This window comes from Filicampus tigris, chromosome 2, assembly GCF_054856515.1.
Source record: "Filicampus tigris isolate MCC_2025a chromosome 2, RoL_Ftig_1.0, whole genome shotgun sequence".
In the NCBI taxonomy this organism is placed as follows: Eukaryota; Metazoa; Chordata; class Actinopteri; order Syngnathiformes; family Syngnathidae; genus Filicampus; species Filicampus tigris.
The window spans coordinates 26041809-26066425 of record NC_141218.1 but is presented as its reverse complement, the minus strand read 5'-3'; the positions used below and the strand labels follow the sequence as shown (position 1 = coordinate 26066425).

The 24617-nt window shown below is 38.1% G+C and overlaps 1 long non-coding RNA gene across 2 annotated transcripts; it reads left to right on the top strand.

The window, feature by feature from the left end:
* The first annotated feature begins 16902 nt into the window (after positions 1–16902).
* LOC147151907 (uncharacterized) lies at positions 16903–24334 on the top strand. 2 transcript variants are annotated; one of them, XR_015085703.1, is made up of 4 exons: positions 16903–17047; positions 20948–21128; positions 21867–21941; positions 23763–24334. It is a non-coding gene; the product is annotated as an uncharacterized LOC147151907 (long non-coding RNA). The 2 variants fall into 2 exon arrangements; XR_015085702.1 differs by lacking the exon at positions 23763–24334 and having other exon boundaries at positions 21867–23311.
* The last annotated feature ends 283 nt before the right edge of the window (positions 24335–24617 follow it).

The window sequence follows — 24617 nt, the reverse complement described above, 5'->3', positions numbered from 1 at the left end:
GCCTTCATATTATAGCCATAGGTATTACCTGTTCATAGCCTGTATACTCATAACAATATATATTCAAGTTTATAGTCATACTGTAATATATCTATAATTATATTGCTAAAGCACTGGTACATGGATGCAAACTGGATTTCATTGTTCTTAACTTGTGTTGTGTGCAATGACAATAAAGTTGAATATATATATATATATATATATATATATATATATATATATATATATATATATATATATTCGATCCCGGCCCCGGCTTCCCTGTGTGGAGTTTGCATGTTCTCCCCGTGCCTGCGTGGGTTTTCTCCGGGTACTCCGGTTTCCTCCCACATTCTAAAAACATGCATGGTAGGTTAATTGATCACTCTAAATTCCACCTATAGGTGTGATTGTGAGTGCGGGTGTTTGTCTCTGTGTGCCCTGCGATTGGCTGGCAACCAATTCGGGGTTAACCTGTGAATAATTCCTTCTCAAATGATGTCACTGATTAATAGAAGTGCTTCGCAAAGAAAATTAAGAGCCTTGCAAACCAATCATGTAGTTAACACTACGACCACCAGGATTTTTAACCTATTAGACCCACCAGAGTTGTCATTTTGAACACTTGCACTCTGTTGCGCTCTGTCAATGACCTCATCACTAAAATGATTATTACTCTCTGCTTGAGTTTCCAATAAAGGTATTTTGTTTATTAAAATTCCGTTATATCTTTCAAATCAAACTGTGATTCTTCAGTTAGCTGGAATCATGGGCCAAAATAATACTCATCATGTACAATTTTGAACTGACCTTTTTCAAATTGTCTGGTATAATTACTATAATATCAATATCCTATCTATTTTTTAGTATAATCGTCCGTTTTCTATTGCAATTGTTCTCATTAGGGTTCAGATGACCCTTTGCCAGATTGGGGGAGAGGCAGCTTTCCACCCTGCACTGGTCATCAGCTAGTCGCAGATTTTTAAAAGGTTCAACCATTTCAAAGTACATTCTGGTGTAACTGACTACACTTTGGTAATTTATTTCCTTCACAAACATCACTTAGTTGTCATTACCGTGTGAGGTATATTTCCATAGCTTTTTTTTTAATTTATTTTTTTACCTGCTTTACAGATGCCATATTTTTGGGGCTTGTTGCGGTTATGATGTCTCCTGCGACACATTGTGGTATCAGTCACAGTAAAGCTAATTACAGCTACCGAGTGGCACCATCTGTCATATTTGCGGCACTTGTTTATTCAAGTGGATGGTTATGCTTGACGATTAATTGAGGCACCATGCCCATTTGAGCGGATGCCTCTATTTGAAGATGTACAACATGTCAACATTAAAACCTTCAAATGGGGAGTTATAAATTCTTCCCATTGTCCCAAATTACACTGCATATCTGTGCCACTTTGTCCCCATTAATTTATCTTAGCATTTTGATGCTTATTTTACGCTTCAGTGTCATTGTTTAGGGTCATAAATTATGTAATGTCAATGTTATTAGGATCTTAAATGATTATAAAACATTGTCATTCTGAGCATTGATTTGAGGTAGTGTGGGCTATTTGACCTCCTAAAACAACATACATTAAAGTTTGGGTGTCTCTCCTGTCATTATGATAGTAAAACAAGGGCCTCAGGTGACTATTACTGTTAACATGTCACCGGCCAGGATTTATCATTAATTGAAGCAATTATGCTTTCCTTACCTGGATTTTTTTTTTTTTACAACTAGATCTAACCAAACATCTGCAGTCAAAAATAGTGGTAATGAACTCATTACACAGTTAGATAAGAGAAACACATTTTCTAATGGAACGTAAACATTATTTTATTTTAATTAGCTGGGGTTTTTAGGCCGGATGTGCACACTCTAACTGTTCTTCCATGAAATCGTTCTCAATTACATTCTTAGATATCCATTAGGTTAATTTAATATTCTATCAACAACCCTTCACAGTGATATGCTGACACTCTGGCCAACCAAATCTCTGGCAGTATCAATAAAATTAATATTTAATAATAATGATAATATAAGTGTTATCATTGAAAGGCAAAACAATGAACAATTGAAAATAATTGTTGTCAAACTCTAGTCCAGTGATTCTTAACCAGTGTGCCGTGGCACATTAGTGTGCCGTTAAAGACCATTGGGTGTGCCATGAAAAATTAGCCAATTTCAATTACTTTGACAAAAAAATGTATTATTTTCCAATAATTTTGGGGGGGATTAATGTAGCTATGCCAACCACATATTGTAACACGCAAATCAATGAAATGCTCTTGCACTAAATGACTAAAAGTACATAATTAAGCTATGTATATACTTTTCGTGAATCGTTAGGGTTAAGGTTGACTATCTTGGCCGATGAGAAGTGCTCTCTAACAAAGTTCATACAGATTTGTGAACAATATTTGTGTAAAATAGGCTCTTTGTGTACATGTGGATTCTTAAATCTTTCAGATCAGCTCATGACAAAATGCAAGCAAAATCAAGTTTTTGGTCCGTGTAATATAACGTTTAATAGTGAGGGTTTATGTTTAACTGCCAGTTCTTCTTTTGGTTTTGAGATTATAGAACTGCCAGCTTAGTTAAAAAAAAAAAGATGATCTAAATTGAACTTTCAACTTCTGTCTTCGTTAAAAAAGATAACTCCATCACATGAGGATTAAAAAAAGAAGTATTGGGGGGCTGATTAAATTGCCTTCATTTACTTAACTGGCTGCTAATATTTCAATTAGAGCTACTGGAGGCAGTGACACTGCAAGGTTAAAAATGGAACAAGGGGAAAATTAGTCCAACTGATTAACAGAAGGAAATGAAGACTTCTGCGCACACAGGAGACATAGCTGACATCCCCTCTTCCTCATTCCCCTCACTCAATTTATAGCTAAAAATGGCCTAATTTTATATATGGGGGCCATGGTTTGTGTTCCGCTCACTGGCAACTCTAGACAGTTTTACCTAGGATGGCAGGAGGTTCAGTTGGGAGAACAGCGGTTACAACCCACTCCACACACGCACACAATCACACCCACGCATACGCAAATGCATGCATGCTCATGCATTAATTAACTAACACAAATTCAAGTTTAATTTTCTGCATTCTCTGGCAGGTTTTATGCTTGCCACGTGTATACCATATCTTAATGTTGAGCACTAACCCAGTCTGTGTAGGCCATGCAATAACAATTCTCAACCAGGACTGCCGCAAAGGATTTGCACTATGAACACCATCAAAGTGTCGATGAATGCAAAAAGATATACTATGAAATATATTTCAAGATTCTCAGGTGTCAAGCATGTTTTTAATGCAGAAGACAGTGAAATCAGATAAAATGATTAGTAAAATCAGTAAAAATAGGAAAAAGTGTGTGCTCAAAACTAAAATAAACACTTTTGGTTGGTTGGTTTTGATTTTATTTTTATGTAACCTTTGTTTATCCAAAATAGTTTGCTTTGCTTCACTAGTATGTATAATTTCAAAGCATTAAATTGATCAACAAAATCCAAATGAGTTATGTACCGTCAAACTGAAAAAGAAAAACCCTTCAAGATTACTCTGACTACCTCTATTTACGAGTTTGTGAACGCATTACATTGTTCGCACGTGTGCGAGAGATCCAGCGAGCGCGTTGTAGCAAAAGTGTGACGAATGATGGAATGATGGGAAAAAAAAAGGAAGATAATGAAAGTAGTCAGTGTATATACAGAAATGCAGGCCACAATGAGGAAGACTGATAAAGAATTTAAAAATCCGGAGGACATATTTATTTGAACAAAAGATAACATCTGGTTATTGCAGGAAAAACATATTCCTGAGATTGTAATGGCTAATTTTACAAATATTTTACAAGTAATGCCTTGCATTATTGATTTACCGTAAAAGGTATTTATAACTGTAATTACATACTTTTGTGACGCCTTGCTACCTCTACTTTTTGGAAGCTGCTGGCATCAGTGGCATCGAACGTGGGGAGAATGTGACAGAAAACACTTCCTTTCTCCTCCTCTGCCTTTTCCCATTACCATAAAGCCACTCACTCATGATAACCATTAATGCAGTGTCTTATTAAAATCCTATCAATACAGCTGCTGCCAGTATGCTAATGGTCAGGAATCTTTCTCAGTTAAACCTCGACTTTGCTTTCCACTGTGGACTAATGAGAGCCATCGCTCAGAATCTCTTTTGGCTAAATCACCTTTATTTGTGTCTGCCTCTGCGTGCTGTTGCCAATTTTGTACAACTGTTGCAAGAGAGGGGCAGTGCAAGGTTGTGAGGATTTGGAGAAAGGCTATGCTTACACGGCTATTTCATTATTTTGCGACAGTGTTGAGATTTTAATTGTTCACCGTCAAGGCCTCAGCTATACAAGAGGCGCCCATCACTGCTGCCACTAAAGAGCCATTGTTGTGTGGAAAAGTTTATCTCGGGTGTCGAGTCGCGGGAAGGGCACTCTTGATACAGGCGGCACCACAGGAGTTTGCCCTTCTCCTCTGGAGATGAATTGAACGTTGCTCTATCAATCTAGGCATTTTACAGCTCGGGCCTCCCTGCCGTGAGAAATGTGGGGGAGTGTTTTTTTTCTGGTGCTTATTGTCCACAGTCAAAAGCAAATAACTAAACACTTTGGGAGACATTGAGGACAGAGGCACTCTTACTATTCACCTAGTGGCGACTACATAGCACAAATTAAATGTATATTGCATTACAGTATGCAAGTCCTTTTGGTTTTGTAAATAAAATAGCTCCGGATGATTGGCTTGTTGTGCAGTAGTTACAAGGCAACCAATTTATTTTTGTGCAAAAGTATTCAGAGTCAGTATTCTTAAATGAGCATTTGCTACTGCAGGTTTGAATTTATCAAGGTTGATTTTAGAATTGATGGGTTTTGGTTTTTTTTCCATTTTGTTTTTTTAACTTTGTGGTCCCACATATTGCAATCTGATTCTGTATAAATTTATCTGAAATGAAGTCCATAATATGACTGAATAGATACTAGAATAGAAGGCCAGCAAAGAGGCAAACATTTTTTACTTTGTTTTATTTAGAATTTTTAGGAAGATTTCTCAGTGGCATTGAGAAAAATATGTTTTCTTAGTATTTAATGTTTTAAAAAAAAACACCTGATATCATTATTGGAAAATGGTTTAACCTAAGGAAAATGTATTTATTTTTAATTTAAAATCTTGATTTTAATAGTCAATTTTGCTGTTGAAAATCAGTATAACCTAATCAAACAAAAGAGTATAAAGCGAAAATAACATACAGTATACTTGTTAACTGTGGTATTAATAGTTGACACATAAACTCTGCCGTACTTTGAAATTATATTTATTATGTCATACGATTTTACAATACCTTCTTCTCTTGTTTAGGATCGTTTGACTTTTTTACTTCTGAACATTCGCCTTTCATTGCATGGTTAAATATTATAACATTAGATATTCTGCATTTTTTCACAAATGCACACATTTCCTAGGTATCTCAATAAAAGGTCACTGACATGATATTTGTAAATGCAGAGTATGACTTTTGTTAACATGATGACTTGGGTGGAACTATAGCATTCCACAAATCAACTGCTAAAGCTGACCGCTTAGCTGTATGTGATGACTTTTCTGACCCCACTAGTGATTTTTTTGCATTTTATAAAGCAACTAGCCACACATATTGCAATTTTTGTTTTGTTGTTTGTTATTAGAGATTCGGGATACTTTGATATCGCCTCTTTGACGTTGTATTCAACCATCTGCCTCCTCAAATGGAGAAGCCCAAATACCCCCCAGTCCCCAGTACTTTTAAGTATGCACCACTCATGCTAATTTGTGCAAAAACTGAAGCTCTGCTAACCTTTTGGCACTGACATAATAGTGTTTCTGTGTAGGCTTCCCATTGACCTTGTTGACAATGGTGGATCTTCAGCCAACCTAGCTTCCGAGTTATGGACGGAGAAACATTGTGGGTGCAATTGTTTTATGAATTAACCAAATTGTGACAAAACATTTTTTTTTAAATGCTCATAGAGACATTATCAAAATTAGGCTGATAACTACAAACTTACTGGGTTGGTTAATTTCACACTTTACGGGTGGGCAGGAAGTCCACAGACCCTTTGTATAAAAACACTCAAGAAAAATCAATTTCCCATAATATACCCTCTTTTAATGGTGTCAAAGCAAAGTGCACATCACACTATCAGGGAAACTAGTGTGCAAATACATAAATATTGCCAATTGCCTCTCTAGGCAATGATCCCAACCACAAAAAGGTTAATGGTATTAGCTTTGAGTAAACGTAAAAAACCAAACAAACAAACCAAAGACCCATTTTGTAAGGCAATTGTGATGCAAGGCGTTGTCTCCTGTCAATGAGACTGCAACAAGCCGCTGTACACACTTGATAAAGCTTCTTATTCGGCAGCAAGGTAACCAAGGGCAGACAGAGACATTTAATATTTATGACAAATGTCAAATCATCGAACTCAACTATTTATTAGTGCCTATATATGGTTACATCCCTGAAGAGGAGGGGTAGAGTGAGATGTATGTGCAGTATTTTTTGATACACTTGCAATAACCAACACCAAACAAGGCCAATAACAGTTTTTATGTCATAGCCATCGTAATGATAGTCAGTCTGGGAGGCGCTTCAACCTTAACCGCCGGAGAGGCCTGCCTGCCTGCCAAGAGTGCCGCTAATATAAATGCACTTTGAAGAATGGAGGGGATGGCATGTTCCTGGATGTCTGCCAGCTACACTTCGGAAGCAAAAAATAAAAAAAATCACAGCCACGCTGACTCAGAGAGCAAGGCAGTTCTTTGCATTCTTTCTCCACGGACTTATTTGTAAAGTGTAATCAGCGCTTGCGAGTCTCTGACGCATTATGTAAAACCTACAAACAAATTATGTCACTTCGTTAACACATCACAAGCGAGCAACGCAAGATGGGCAGCCTTACTCCAAAAAAGCTTGCATTGCAATGTTTTTGCTTCATGTCAACCATAGAATGCACTGGGGGGCAGCATTGCTGTATGGGGGTGGGCTCTAAATGTATGCACTGTGACTTAATTTAGCATCTTGGCTGACAACTCCAGCAATATTAGGGCTCTAGCAGTCACAACACAAAAAGGAACGTAGATGCGGAGCCGCAAGGAAGGAGAGGAATAAAACAAATAAAAAAAATCTTCTTTTACACACACTGCTGACATTGAGAGCCATCCACCTGAGGTGTGCCTCTAAAGTAGCTTGTCCTCAGCTTGCTACAGTAACCTTCATTACAGCCAAGCAAGTAGGCAAGAATATGAGAGGCTGCCAGCCACACGAGCAGCGGCTCTTATTAACAAATAAGGAGACAAGAGACACACGTTCAAGTTTGTGATAGGAAGCTAATGACGGTTTGTGTGAGATGTGCAGTAGCGTAGTAAAAATGTAGAAAGAAAAAAAATATGATGAGGGAGGCTTTCGACGTTAGCTTTGCTGATCCCATGATGTCATCTTTGATATAATGGAATTTACAGCCCATGTTGCAGTGGTACCGCCGGTCTTGCCCCAGCCCATTGAAAAGCAAACAAAGTGAGGAAAAAAAAAAAGCATGATATGAAAGGACACGGGAACAGCCCATGAAGAGCTTTATCACCCCTAAAAGCTTCATACCTATTCCTGGATGGATTGTTTGGAGCGATGCATACAGATGAGACTGATGTGAATGTGTCCTGAGAGTGTCATTGTGCTCAGTAAATGTCACACAAGTAGAAGATATGGCTGCCATACAGAGCTAAACCAGAAACTGCAGCATATTTACTTGACAATGGCAGATAACTGGCAAACACTAAGACTGGCATTTACTCACGATCCACAGGAAAATATTGTTCTGGATTCTATACATACTCACTAAATCAGCCACAACATTAGGTGCATTTGCACACTTTAGACAAAATACACATTGACATAACCAATATCTGTGCTCTGCAAATACACTATAACTAGCACTCAGTGGAGGTGTACAAAGGCCAAAGAATTGTAGAGTGCCATACTTTGACTTTTGTTTGCCAGCGGTATACTTTCTGGTTCATGTAGGATGATGTAAGAGCGTGTGAAAGGTCAGGGAGTACCTTTTTTTCTGGATAAAACAATGGTTCGATTGGAGAAATAGGAACTCAAACCTGAAAATACTGTACACGTTCTTACTTGGCACAATTGTTTTAACAACATTTGAATTATTGTGACTGTAAGTTAGAAGCACACTTACACACACACACACACACACACACACACACACACACACACACACACACACACACTTGTTTAATCAATGATCTTATTACGCAAGCTTCATATTTTGTTTTTTTACTAAAACTTGATTAGGAGCCATTTTGTTTAATACCAACCACCAATGCCTAAATATATCCTATGGGAAGTTTGATTATTTTGAATATGTTGCTTTTCAGTCCAAATTCTCCTATCGAGCAACGGTTGTAACTATTTATTGACCTCCAAAGGACAATAAATAGTTTTTTTTTGTTTTTTTTAATGACTTTGCCAAGTGATTGTCCATTGTATGCATTGATTTGGAATAGGTTGTTTTAGTGGACAATTTTAACATTCAACATGTTGACAATCTGAAAGATGAAAATTCTGAAGAACTCTTGAACCTCCTGGACTTTGGGCTTGCTCAATATGTAACAGATTCTGCACATAACAAGCGGAATATAGTGGATCTAATTATTTCCAAAGGTTTTAATATTTCTGTAGTTGTAGTGACTGATCTTGCCATATATGATCATTGCTGTGTTTTATTTCAAACAGCCCATGCTAATTTCAACAAGGGTGGAGCAGAGGTAATCAGAAAGTGTTATATTGATGAAAACACCTGTACATTATTCACTCGCACATTTACACCATCACCAAGCCTGCCTTGAAGCTTCTGTTGATTACTTTCAGTTCTGAAGTTTTGGCTTTAATGGATTCCATTGCTCGAACTAAGACCAACGTTTTGTCATTTAGGAAGAAGTCACCATGGAGAAATGCCCTGCTGGTTAAAGCTAAAAAACAAGGGGAAAAAAAGAATATGTAGACAAGCAGAGAGCAGGTGGCACAAAAACAAACTGTAGGTTTATTAGGACATATACAGCAACAGTCATCACATCTACAACCAGGAATTGAAAAATGCAAGACAATCATTCTTCTCAGAGGTTATGAATAGAAAAAGGAATAATGCCGTACATTGTTTTCTGTTGTAGACGGACTGACAGGCCCCACAGCATCAGTCCCTTCTGAATTGCTGTCCAACAAATCATGCAATGACTTTGCAGCCTTTTTCACAGATAAGATATTACAGATAAGACAAAAAGTAAAAGGGTCCCTCTCCGGAAAAATTAGTGTCACTTATGACATCATGTTATCCAGTTAATCTTGAACATTCTAACCTTTTAGACTACGTAAAAAATAAGTAGCTTTAAAGTTAAGATCAACTGCATGCCGTCTTGGTATGCTGCCTTCACATTTTTTCTATAATGCTTTTGATTGCAAAGCTGCAAATGTTTTATAGTGAGTATTTCTTAAAACTGCAGTAATGAGACCTCTTTTAAAAAAGCCTAACCTGGATGTTTCAACAATAAGTAACCAAAGGCCCATATTCAATTTTCCACTTTTTGGGGAAGAAAAAATCATTGAAATGGTTGTTTTTCAACAGATTCACAGCTATATGATGCAAAACAATCTCTTTAATGAATTTCAGTCTGGATTTCGACCACACCACAGAGACTGCACTTATTAAAGTCTCAAATGACATACATCTGAACAATGATGCCTTCAAAATCACCATCTTGGTATTGCTAGATCTCAGTGCTGCATTTGACAGTTGATCATAATATACTGCTCGACGGACTAGAACAGTCACTGGCATTTGCTGGCATGGTGTTGGAATGGTTCATCTTACTCGTAAGATATGGACTACTTTGTCTCAATTGTAAGTCATGAGTCTGAGCGAACAAAGATCACATGAAGAATTCCACAAGGGTCCATTCTTGGACCACTTCTATTTGATATCTACATGCTGCCCCCTTGCTCAGATTATGGATTATCACAACATCTCTTATCATACTTATCCAGATTACATGCAACGTTACATTTCAGTGTCATCACATGACTATAGTCCCTTACTTTCATTTAGTAAGTGTATTCATAAATCAATGAGTGGATGGACCAGCATTTTCTCCAGCTCAATCCAGACAAGACAAAAGTGATTGTTTTTGGCCCCAAAAAATGAGCAGTCCAAGATCAGCGCTCACCTTGACTGTGTGTCATTGAAATCTACAAATCAAGCCCAAATTTGGTGTCATTATTGACTGTGATTAATTAATAATTTTATTTTAGATGATTTTATGATTTTTGCAATCCTTTTGCAATAATGTCTCTTTCCATTATGCTTTTAATGTATTATGTAAAGCACTTTGAATTGTCTTGAACACGGAATGTGTTATACAAATAAACATGCCTTGCCTTGCCTTGCACCTGAGATGCCTGTATTAGTGTACTTCTCTTGTAGATATATTTGGAAGCCAAAAAATATTATCGGTAACCCTCAACTCTCTGCAGAATCAAAACAAATTAGATGAATAGCTATTTGGTGAAGTTGGCTGCTGGCTTGCACGTATCTTTAGTAAAAAGAATACAGAGTTGCAAAGCATGGGCTGACCTGCACATGCTGAAGTGTGTCAAAACACTATCATCCAGTTCACATGGCTCCTACTTTGTAGCCCTCCAACTGCAGGTCACAAAGTGACATTGTGCTTTTATTGCTGCTCTCCATGGTGCTTCACATAAGCCCTGGAATGACTAAATCCCTCAGTCAGTGTCCCTGACCCCCAACATCCCTGTTAGTGCTGCTGCATTCACATTCTTTGATGCAGCCCTGAATCAGAATCCGTCATCCGCCTCGTTCCAGGGATTGATACCACTTCCACTGTTCATGTCTGCAGGTCCAACCAGCTCGCCAGGCAGTTGGTATCAGTGTGTTTCTCTCATCTGCTCTCCAACATTGAGCCGCTTGGAAATTACAATACACCTGCAATGACCTTGAGTGTCGTATCACTGTGTTAAAGAAAGAGAACTCCTGTAGAAGATGCATTATGTTAACAATGAACAAGTGGCTGTCCTGCCACATCTCTCAGCTCATTTTACTTCATTAAGTGAAATAAAATAATTTCATATCCCACAAATGAAGTATACAGAATGCACACATTCTTGCAGCAATTTCAGCAAGACAAGGTCACATTCTAGAGAAAACCATTGTAAATTGGAACAATTTATATTTGTCTGAAACTGGATATTCCTGGGTGTACGGATATTTTATGCTCAGCACTCATCAAATATACAGTATGATGCATGCATACCCCGTCTACGCACATTTTAAATTCACTTCAGTCTAAAACAAGGTTAGCTTTTGAGAGTCACAGTATAATAGTAACCATGAACACAAAGAACACACCTTTCTGTACATTTTATTTCAATTTCATTTTACCACCTCACTTGCTCTCACTCTTTCTCCAACTTCTTTTCTCTAGCCACAATTAATTAGTCAGATTTGTCTGTATGTTTTATGTTGTTCTCGTTCCCTGGAAAAGTCATTATAAAATTCTAATTTTTTTTCCCATTCAGCTGTTTGTTCCCATATAGACTGGCATTGAGCAAGGCTACATATTGTTATTACAAATTTGTACATTTATGTTATCTGTCTACACTTTAGGCAGGTACAGCTTTACACGTTAAAACTATTAGGCAAAAAATTGAAAAATAAAAAAGAATATAAACTTTAAAATAAAATTACAATTTTAGAAAACATTAACGGTGAGAAAACGTTGTTCAAATGCCATTAGACGGATGCCATTCACCATATTTCCATCCATCCATTTTGCAAACCGCATATCCTCATGAGGGGTCATGGGTGTGCTGGAGCCTACCCCAGCTGAACCCTGAACTGGTCGCCAGTTAATCTCAAGGCATATATAGATGAGCAACTTTTCACACTCACAATTACACCTATGGACAAATTACAGTGTTCACTCAACCCACCATACATGTTTTTGGAATGTGTGAGGAAACTGGAGAACCCAAAGTAAACCCATGCATGCACGGGGAGAAGATCCAAACTCCACACAGGAAGATTAGAGCCCGGTTTCTAACCCACACCCTTTGCACTGTGAGACAGACGTGCTAACCATTGGCCCATTGTGCCGCCTCACCATATTTCATCATTTAAAAATGTTGAATGAAGAGGGTTGATTCTTCGACATAGATGCATCCGTGCAAGCTGTTGTCTCACCCCCAAGAAGAATGTGTGTGTGAATGTCATATGCAGTGATATACAGTATGCATATAAATCCAAGCCACACCCAAATATAGTCGGGTTTACATGGAGTCTTTTGCCATTCAGAATGAAATCATTCCAAATGAAGCTCTCTGGTCACCGGTTTACACCGGTTTACACCGGTTTACACCGGTTTACACCGGTGACATGATATATTCCGATTGTCCATTTACTTGCTCCACCCTGCTAATCAGATCAGCTGTGTTACACCCGTGTGACACACGGACATCGATGTAAACATCGCGTGATCTGTCAGGATGGAGTTCATTCATCTATTGAGCACAGTATTCGCAATTGTTTTAACACTTTTATTAAAGCAGCATCTTGATAAAAGCAAGTTACCAGTACTTTAAAACAAGTTCTCACGTCGCAGACAAGCTCTGGTAAGACGCTGCCATTTTAAAATGCATATACAACGACGTCATGACGCATTTACGTCAAGACAGAGCATGCGCAGCCTGGCTATTCCGATTGAACTGTTTAGATGACGCTCGTTCGGATTGGTAAACAGAGTATAGCACCCCTGTGAATCTGAATCAAATTCCATTCGGATTTGGCCCTTTTATTCCGATTGGGTTGTTTATATGGAGCATTTTCATTCCGATTGGTCATTCGGATCCTGTCTAATCAATACATGGGTGCATGTAAACCCGGCGATAGTCATATAGGCAAACATTCATCCAGTCACTCTGCAGCAAACGTATTTCCATAACCCATCCATTCCCCTCAAGCCAGGCAAACAGCCACATAAAGTTGGAAATGTCTTAATGGCTTGATAAGATGAATAATTAGGATTCAGTGGGAAATAAGGAGTCCAGCCTTATTGATTAGAGGCCTGTCTCAATCTATATTTTCATATATTATCACTCTTACAATTTGTATGCATTCATTCATTCGTTTATCCATTCTTTTATCCAGAGAAGAATATGACAATACCTAATTATTTATCAGGGTGATCCGCTCAGTCAGGCCTGGTCTGAGAGGGTGCTATTAGAGAGCAAAGACTCTCAACTAAAACTTTCACACTTTAATGAAATGCAAGCGAGGTGAAAGTAGGTGGAGCTGTTTAACGAGCCAGCAAAGACATGCAGGAGATTTTAGAGCGTGGTGAAATGGCTCAAGGGTATTCTATATGAGGCAGCATTCCCCCGAGATTTGCTCTGGACTCAAGCTGGGCTGCTGCAAAGACAGTGTGGGCTATAAGTGGTAATGAGAATATACTTATTACAGCCACAAGTCTTAGCTCTGTGCTCTCATCTGGGTTAGTTCACTGAATTTTAGGTTATATTGGAGAATGGTGCTAGATGCTTAATGCAAGAACACCATTAAGTAATTATTTATTCATGACTTTTGGGAATGTTTATTGGACGGGATCCACTGTGAACAATCAAGATAAAACATATTGAAAAATGTAGATACAACAATATGGAGACTGAATTGTTGCTTCCGAAAACCTGGTGAAAACACAAATAAACTTACTCTTCATTTGACTTGAAACCATTAGAGTTGCCCTTGGTGAAGCAGAGACAGGTGATGGACCATATTTTCCTCAAAATCGAAGCTACATTTAGAGATATCTGACTGCTGAACCATTTGAAAGCCCACTAAGTCAAAGTAATTAATGCAAAAGTGTAATTTGATATGTTCTCTATTAATTGCTGCATTACTAAAATAAATAAATAAATAATAATTGTTGCGTTAGTTGCACCACTATACCATGGTTTTAATGTGATTTTGCCATCCGTCCCACCTGCACACACCTCTAATTGAAACTTACAGTCAGTTCATGGCCCATCCATCCATCAATTTCTGGCACCACTAATCCTGTTCAGCATCATGGCAGAGGCTGAAACCTATCCCAACAGACCATATGGTGGATCACACCATTGCCAGGCAGTTGTGCCAATAGTGAATAGAGCATTCTGTGGGAATTGATCCCCCACCATCTGCATCAATGTCAACCATGTCAACCACTCGAGTGCCAATGGCCCAGCCGAACAATGCTTTCGTTCCAAACTGTACCACAGTTAGCTGAACTGAACTGTACCACTTTGTGGATTTGTAGATTTTGAGAGAGCAAGAAAGGTGGCACCTTATCAACCCTAACTGACGGGTATAACTCTAACACGCCACCGCTCACCAGACCCTGTCCTAATTGTTTCTGTCTCCAAGGTAGCAATGCTGTTCTTTGAAGTTCAAACCTCTTCCTCTTCACAAAGGGGTCTGACGGCAGGAGCAGAGAGAGAGGCAGATGGGCCATGACAGGAAGCTGCGAACCTGACGTCTCTCTCCCCCTTTCAAGTGCGCCGGTTCAATCAGCGCATGCCGCACAAGCTGTTGTGGAGCATCTTTGAAATCACGGTGTCCGCACAATAGTCTTGACTGTTAATGGCTTATTGTTAAGTTCCGAAGGGCTCCTGATTACACACCATTATGCACATGCACAGCCACTGATGAGCGCAGACAGAAAACACAATGCTGGCCATCAACATGTGGCCACTTTTGATCACGCACACATTCAGCACACAGCAACCGTTGAGTGCATGCTCAGAAGCGAGCGAGTACACAGATGAACAATGACTATGTTAATTGAACATGTGAACTGAACATCACACATCTCTGGTTTACTTGACAATATTGTACATTAGCCCATTCATGTAGATTTCAATATTTTTTTATGACGCTACAGAGCTTTCATGTCTGATTGTTGCAGTGATATAGCACATACATGCTATAGGTCAAATTACAGAATGTTATAGTGACAACAAAAGCCACCAGACCCATTTTTTTGTACAAGATGTCAAATGTGCAACATGGTCATTACAGAACAAAGCTAACAGAATGTCAGCTATTATGTATCGAATTGGAGCTTGAAAACAGTAAAATAACTTCTGTCTGTCAAGTGGTGGGCCTTATTTAGGAGGATGGTATCAAGAACCCGGCATGTTGAAGTGTGTTAAAAAAAAGGCTGCTGGACTGGAAACACTGTTCCCTACCTAAACGAACAAGGCTTATTACTCAAACGTCCCAAGGTGTTATACTTTTGCCAATATCCCCAAAACTCATATCTGACAATTTTTTGGGGGCCAATGGCCACTGACTTTGCAGCAGATTACAAATAAATTAATGACCCATTCATCATGGTTTGACTGGAAGCACACAAATCACATCACAACAAATGTTATGTAAAGGCAATCACAATCTTTACACATGAAACTAAAGATAACTAAAACTTGGGGACAAACAGTGAGTCAAACCTACCAATGATTGCAATCTGCCCCTGTCAGTTGGGTCAAGAAACAGAGTATAGGGTGATGGGAGAACAAGCCATTTAGTGAAAGCAGGGTCGATTGGGCCGAAGAATGAGCTGTCTATTTTTTTTTTTTTATTATTATCTTAGGTCAGACCACTGTGAGTGTATTTTGACCCCATATGTTGGTAGACATTTAATGTACTCATGATATCCAGAAGTGCTGTGGAAGAATCCTCCCCAGCTAGAGTCACTTGAGGATAGCATTTTCTTATCAATGTTTAGTTCTGTGTTATTGCTGCCTGATGTTGATGCACATGTAGCTGTTTATGGGCATGTTTCCAATTGCACACGTTATTTCTGCTGTTCAGTAAACACTGGATATGGGGCACTTAAAAATACATGTATATGGACAGTCAAAATAAATTGCATACCGACAGAATTGTTCACAGAAACTTGCAACGTCCAGTCTTAGTTTGTGAATTGTCCATTTGCACTTGCCAGCCAAAAATCAGGCTTCATGTGGCATGGACCTTTATTTTTTATTTATTTATTTTTTCATTTGACGTTTATTTTCAAGCAACAGCAACGATTGACATTGCACTTGCTTCTGCACCTTTTGCAATATTTCTTACTGCAGTCCAGGGGCGGAGCCAGAACATAGTTAATCGGTGGGCCTGGAAAAATTAGAGTGTGTCTGAATATTTCTCCTCTCTGAACACAATCCTCCTGGACGGACACATCGCATATTCAAATAAAATGACAAACTGAATAATATGAAGTTCGGATATTCCTTAGACAACCACAATTATGCCATTTTTAATATTCAATAAAATAAAAAACACAATGAAACACTAATTCAAATATAATTCAACAATAATTTACTAACCATTTAAAAGTATATATTTTTTCATGAATTCCACTGGGTGGGCAGTCTGTCACTCTGGGTGGGCCTGTGCCCACCCAGGCCCACCCATGGCTCCGCCCCTGCTGCAGTCACTGCACCATCCTCTCTCTTACTTTCTTTCTTTTTTACAAACATATTTTGTAACTGTTGGGTGTGATTTCCCTAGCCACTTTCCTTTCACATTGTGTTGCATGCTGTCTTTCACCCTTTTCCATGCAATACATGTCACTTTTTTATTCATCCTAACTCATATCTTGAAATCCAGAATTCCACTTGGGTGCTCTTCCCACAACCTCCCCACCTCCTTCCTTATCACACATTTTCTTTCACTCTCCTCATGTCCAACAAGTGCCCTTTCTTCAGTACCTAAGCGTAGTGTCGCGACCAGGCAGTATGAGGTCTGAAGTCTGCACCTCTCTGCCCCTTTGGTGATTAGCTGTGCTGCTGTCAGACCACGACGTTTGGTTAACCTTCCATGAATGTTTCTACAAAGAATTTATTTGGTTTTGCTGCTTTGAAAAATGCTGAAAGTAAGTTGACTGATGAAGCTTATTTGTCCTATTTTCTTCGCATTTCATTGCTGAAATGTATATTTTGTTGTTTTATTTGAAAAATATGCATCCATAACATTGTCAATAATGTATTTTGAATAGATAGTGGAAATAAATACTTTTACTTTCAGCAGTTTGTATGTGTGTGTGTGTGGCACATTAACCCCCCTCAAGAACGCTGATAAACCCACTTCAAACAATTGATTTGCAACAAAGAAACCATACAGTCACATATACAATGCCAAATCAAGTTTGGGAGGACAACTACACTGTGAGTCATTTCTATGCGCAATATCTGCATCCAGTGGTGCGGTAAACGTAGTAGTAGTAGTAAATAGTAAGTTCAATTTCGGCATTGAAGTGGTGGGTGTTTTGTGATTAGATGACAATCCAGGGTGTAAGAGACCTCTCGTCCAAAGTCAGATTCAGCTCATTCGCAACCCTAATGAAAGATGTTTCTAATGGTGCAATATTTGGCAGTCGGTCTTAAGAATACAGCGGTTGGGCTTTTATTTACGTATATTTTGAAGGTGTAGCTAATGGAGTGTCTAGTAAGTATTTGTGCAGTTAATGCCAGGACATTATAGGCTTCAGTTGAATGGACTGGTCCCTCTATTAGATAGACTAATTGCACATTTATTACACTAATATACTCGCTAATTTACTGGGGACAACATCTGCTCAAAGCACTGCAATCATCACAGTGACATATGTAGTCTGTGCAGTTGTACATTTTTCATTGCCAGAGATAGAGGCCATGATTGATGCTGTACAGAGAGAACTGTAATGGAGGTGTTGAAGCAGATGCACTGAGTTCAGCAATGTAAAGCTCTATTAGTCTGACCACGTAGACAGGGCGTGATTAGCCTTATGACTCAAGCGCAATTGTGCGTAGCCAAACTTAGCCGCTTACTCATGACTCCGCATTAGCATGAACAATCGCGAAAAATAAGTGAATCATGTTGCTCAGGCGGTTTTGCAGATGAATGCAAACATCTGCATTTTCACTGTGCGTCCGCCCAAAACTTCCAACGTACACAAATACACATTGTTTTCCTCATTGTAAACACCAAATCAATCGCCATGTTACCGCCACTAGCTCCACAGGGAAGCCTTTCACTGCACAGGGCAGGAATTACTGATGCCTGTGTTAGTCTTTGGTGGAGACCTTATGATCTGAAACTGTTAAAGAATTTGCACCTCCTCCATGTTTGGTCAAACAGATCTGCTCAGTGGAAAAATCAGATACTTACCCAATGTTCCATAACCAAATTAGTGTTGTAATTACTTGCAGGATGTCTTCATTAATAATTGCTACATTGTTTGTCGTAACAAAATATCAATACAGCGAACAGCATAATTGAATTGAATACCAATATTAGATGGCTTCACAGGCACTTGATTATTAAATAGTGTAATGCCTTTTGGAAAATCAATTAAACTGCTCCATCTAACTGTGGGGTTACATTTTAGCAAGCTGGGTGCTCTTTTGCAAAATGAACTATTGCCTTGTGCACTGTGAAATGTTGAAAGAACATTGACAAGAAAACAAAAACTTTACTGTCACTGTCACAAGAACAACTAAAATTAGTTAGGCACGATTTGCAATGTTGAGCTAACAAATATAAGCACACAATTATAAAAAAAAGAAAGAAAAAAAACATATTTGCAGAACATACAGTATTCACATTTGTGAGAATGTCCATATTGAGATGGCGGTAGTGCGATTATTCACATTCAGGTCTTCAGTGTTGTTCATATTCATGGTTTAACTATCTTTGACCGTGAATTAAACATTTCTCAACTAGCGGATGGTGCAGTTTTATTTCTCAAGTATAAATCTCAAATTAAATCTGCGCTTCAAACTACTCAAGATTTTTCTGATGCTTCTGGTCTAAAACTTAATATCAACAAATCTGAAATATTATGTCTTTATAACATCGATGAGCAATTTATGTTTGATATTCCAGCAAAGCAAACTGTTAAATATTTAGGAATTCATATTTCAAAGAAACCTTCAGAGAGACAGCATCTAATTTTTTCTTCTAGAATCCAAAAAGCAAAATGAATTTTTAATATGTGGTTACAGAGAGAACTTTCAATATTTGGGAGAGTGTTACTCTCAAAAGCTGAAGGCGTGTCGAGGTTCATTTATCCAGCTCTATCGCTTTTTATAAATGATGCACTTTGTAAAGTCATTTACAACTTGTTTGTGCATTTTGTTTGGAAAAACAGACATCACCATCTCAAAAAAGAAATTCTTAGATTACAGAGAGCAGAAGGAGGGTTGGAAGTCCTAGATTTTTTTCATTTGAACTCTACCTTTGCCCTGCGACTGGCTGGCGACCAGTTCGGGGTGTAGTCTGCCTTCGCCCATTGACGGCTGGGATAGGCTCCAGCAACTCCCCGCGACCCTATATAGGATAAACGGTTTGGAAGATGACATGACATGACTCTACCTTAAAAATCAAATGGCTTAAGAAATCCATGGAACAAGCAACGTCACTCTGGAACTTTATTCCTCATAACGTGTTTAAAGCAGTTGGTGGTTACAATTCTTATTGACTTGCAATTTTTCTATTACAAAATTACCACTTAAACTTTCAAAATTACATCAACAGGCTTTATTCGCGTGGAAATTATGCCATGTGAATATTTTTTCTCCTCAATAATTTGGAACAACTGTGATATTACCATAAAATATAAAACTTTATGTAATAAAGCCTGGATTGAAAAGGGTATAATTTATGTTTCAGATCTGTTTGAATGTAATGGTAATATTTACACATATGAATTTTTTTTGAAAACAAAATCCTTCCCAGTCAAATTCAAAGAGTTTAAGTCGATTGTAAATGCTCTTCCTCAGAGTATTTTTCAGTTGATGAAATGTCACCTGACATATCAACGTATCAAAACTCAAACACCTTCCTTCATAATTGTAGGAATTTATATATTTAGTAAAAATTGCACAAATAAACATATTAGGAATACGCTTTGTAGCTATAATAAAATCTCTCCAGGAGGTAAATTCTACTGGAATACAGAATTGAATAACATAAATTGGCGTAGAACATGATTATGCCCCCTTCGATTTTGTATCTCAAACAAAATAAGAGAGCTTCAGTTTAAAATACTGCATAACATTTATCCTTGCAATAATTCTCTTTCCAAGTTTACTAATGTAGATGATAAATGTACCTTCTGTGGAAGTGAGTCAGAGACAATTCTGCATTTATTTTGTAATTGCCCTATATCGTCAAAATTTTGGAGAGATTTTGAAAGATGTTAAAAAACTGGTCATACTAATGCAATTGCTGTGAAAGATATTGTTACAAATTTTATACATAATGATAGATCTTTGTCCTTTGTAATTAATCTTATGTTACTACTTGGCTCTATTTACACAAGATGAAGATGTCCAAATCCCATCCAAATGATCACGTATTCCTTACTTAGTTTCAATGATATGTAGATACCTTGAAATTAACGAAAACTAAGAAAAGTGTTTGGACTGTACAGTAATCAGTTCCTTTGTGAATTATCTCTGATTAATCTCGAATTAATGTTTATTGTGCCTTATATATAATTATTGTTATTTTATTATTATTATTTTTTATGTTGGTTATGTGTGTACGTAGCATAATATTGATATTTTCACTTTGTTACTTTATATATTTGTGAATGTTTAAAAGCATTAATAAGAAAAAAAAAACGCTGCCGAACAAAGAAAAAATATTAAAGAAATAAACAACAGAGACACACACACACTCACACACACGCACAGCGTGGTGAACGGTGAAATAAAAACAATATGGGGCACATGTCATTGCGTCTGTGGGACCGCAAGGTACACAACACAGTTTTTTTTTTTTTTGTCAGGAATGTGGCACTTGCGTGTGACGTGATAGAGGTTAAGTCCGGTCTCGACGCTTTTTGGCTGACTCGGACCAACTGGGACCCCGTGGGTTGTCTACATATGCAAACGGGAACTTGGAGGCGGTTATACGATGCCCAGATCTGGACTGCATTCTTCAATGTGAAAGCACAAATGCAACCTAAGGTAGGAACCAGGCTGTCACGCAAAGAAACACACAGTCTAACTAGACATCCCCCGACCCCCCCTTCGGACTACCGTAAAACGATGACACCCCTGCAACTTCCTTTGATCCAGAAATAATCAGTGACATTCACACTCATGTTAAATGGGAGTCTGCACATTCCTACACTGAAAAACGTTTTTGTTGAATTTACTCTATTCAATTTTGTTAAGTGGTTGCATTTAGTAAAGTCATCTTGATCCAGAAACATTTTTAAGTAGACCTTATATGTACTTAACAAATGCATCCAGAGACAGATGATTTAATTTTGTGCAACCACTTGACAAAATAAAATTGAGTAAATTCAGCAATCCATTTTTTTCACTGTAACTGCCGTGTTTAAGATGTACCTGCCTTTTTTCTGTTTTCCTCTCTAGCAGAAGCTTGACAGTTTCTTGCCTGGACTGACATCTATTTTGAACTGTTCATAATTCTTTCCACCTTGTCTAAGGCCCCAATTTTAGCTGAAGAAAACAGCCACAAAGCATGATGCTGCCACCACCATGGAATAACTGTAGTTATGGTGTTGTTTTGGTTGAACAGGTTGTGTACCCTTTTTAAATCCACTGATGTATATAGTTTATGTATGACTGTTTGGGTCATCAGGAAAAAAAGGTCAACAGTGAATTTTAGCGAACGTGAATTGTGGAGCATGCCTTTACATACTTCCTAGTCCTTGTCTGTTTTCTTTTGCGATACAGGAACAATGCAGGCAATCAGAAGTGATTGCGCTCTGTGTCAACATGATGCGACTGCAGTCCAAGCCAATGTTTCTGGTAACTGATGGACCATGCTGCCACTGGGAAATCAATTCTATAGGTGTCAACACAGCAGGCAGCTGGCTGCTGTGGAGTTTGGACCTGTGCTTGTGTGTCTATTTCAACATGTTATGTGGACATGACCATTTGGAAAATGGAAACATATACCTTTGCATAGGGTGGGACGGTGATCGACTGGTTAGCACGTCCGCCTCACAGTGCAGAGGTTGTGGGTTCAATCCTGGCTCCGGCCTCCCTGTGTGGAGTTTGCATGTTCTCCCCTTGCCTGCGTGTGTTTTCTCCGGGTACTCTGGTTTCCGCCCACATTTCAAAAACATGCATGGCAGGTTAATTGGACACTCTAAATTGCCCCTAGGTGTGATTGTGAGTGCAAATGTTTGTTTGTCTCTGTGTGCCCTGCGATTGGCTGGCAACCAATTCAGGGTGTCCCCCGCCCACTGCCCGTTGACAGTTGGAATAGGCTCCAGCCCTACCGCGACCCTTGTGAGCATATGCGGTATAGGTAATGGATGGATGGATACCTTTGCATGTTGCTGTATGCACAAGTTCATCACTAATAGCCATGTGAAGAAGGGTGAAAAACTGGAGCAGTGACATGATGGGAATTCAACAGAGGTGGCAACAAGTCACAAGTAAGGCTCGAGTCGTAACCTTCAAGTCTCAAGAAAGTCCAAAATCGCTGTGGGAAAAAAAAGATCAAGCAAGTAGAGTCACCACCAAATTTCAGTCCATTCATAAAATCTTGCACAGTAAAACATATGTTGTATTGATAATAAAATATTTTTTCACTGATCATACTACAAAAAGTACATTATCTAAAAAAAATTAACAAACATTTACATCTAAAAATGAAATTTAAAAAAGAGGCATTAAGTAATTAACTAACAAATTAAAGGCATTAACTTTGTGCACTTTGTAATTTGTCACTTACTGAAGTTGACATGCATTAGTTGTCAAGCAAGTCGCAAGTCCTAAAAATAGCAACTCGAGTCAACTTGAGTCAAGTCATATGACTCAATTCCCCCATCTCTGCTATTTATTACATCATTGACACCTTTTTTTTAATACCCAAAGCTTTCATCAAATGTAATGGCTCTTTTGAGAGTTTTTTTTTCTTTTTTTTATTGACCTGACAGATGGTTTGTTTCACAATTCCATCTGGGAGAGATGATAGAAATAGATTGTAAAGGCCAAGCAGTTCAAAAAGCAACGGTAAATGTGATTTAGCAAACTTTGTCTATGGTTTTCTAAAAATAAAATAAAAGCAATGACATTCTCACACGCAAATTAATGTTAGCCCCACTGCTACTGCATAATGGACAAGGGGGCAGTGCCACGTCTGAAAAATCTGCGATGCACCGAGGGCACGAAAGTTGAAGCGCGAAGTAGCGAGGGATCACTGTATGTATATATATATATATATATATATATATATATATATATATATATATATATATATATATATATATATATATATATATTAATATATATATTATTATTATTATTATTATTATTATTATTATTATTATTATTATTATTATTATTATTATTATTATTATCAATGAACAACCCTGAAGCACAATTTTTATTCTATTTTGTGCTTTTATAACAGGGAATGTTTTTGTTTTATAGCAAATTGAATTGTAAGTTACTCTCTGTTGAAAATAAATTATGTCAATTTAGGAGATGTACAAAATGAGTTCTTGAGGAATAGATTCAATTTTCACCATTGTCACTTCTCATTCTTGTCCAGTGCACAGATTCGCTAGCATCTAGGCCCTAACAGCCAATCATCGTGATCATTTTTTCTTCCGACAGCCCGACCGAATTCTACATGTTGAATCAGCCCGAGCACCCCCCGAAGGCCACAACAATGGCTCCAACTTTACGACGCTGCGCACTACACCAAACAGACGGCGTATACTCACTTTCTGACAGCCGATGTCGGATTGGTGTGTAGAGACCTTTACTGGGAAGACAGTCAGACCTCCCAAGAGATGAGGGTGTGGTGCTTTGCTGAAGCAGACCTTGTCAGTGCTTAGCTGGACTTGAACCTTCAACTTTCCTGTCCCCGATCTTTACAACTCTTATAGACTGAGCTCCCTGTGTGCTTTGGGGTTTCTTAAAAATAAATAAATAAATCAAGTGTGTCAGTTCTTAAAGTCAGGAGCCTTACTATTTTGGCGGCTTTGTTATACTTTCACAAAAGTGTTCAGTTGTGTTCGCAATGGGTCTTCTTACGGGAGCATTGGCAGCACATTTGCAAGAGTTTTCAAATTCTTTGCCAGTGATCCATTTCAGCCCACAGCTTAAAGTCTGCAGCTCATTCAGCAGTCTTGCGACTTTCTCACACTGAGGGATTCAACTATGTCATGAAAGGTGCATTGCTTAAAAACCAGTACATTATCAATATTTGTTATTCTATGGAGTCTATGGAGAGAATATATATATATATATATATATATATATATATATATATATATATATATATATATATATATATATATATATATATATATGTATGTATATGTGTGTGTGTGTGTTTCCTACACAGTTATAATGCTAGAATTGTCATGACTAATTATGAGGATTTTGAACTGTGGCCAGTCACACAGCTTGACACTAAAAACTGCAGATGGGCTGAGCATTCCTGCCGCGTGGGCCTTTTTAAAC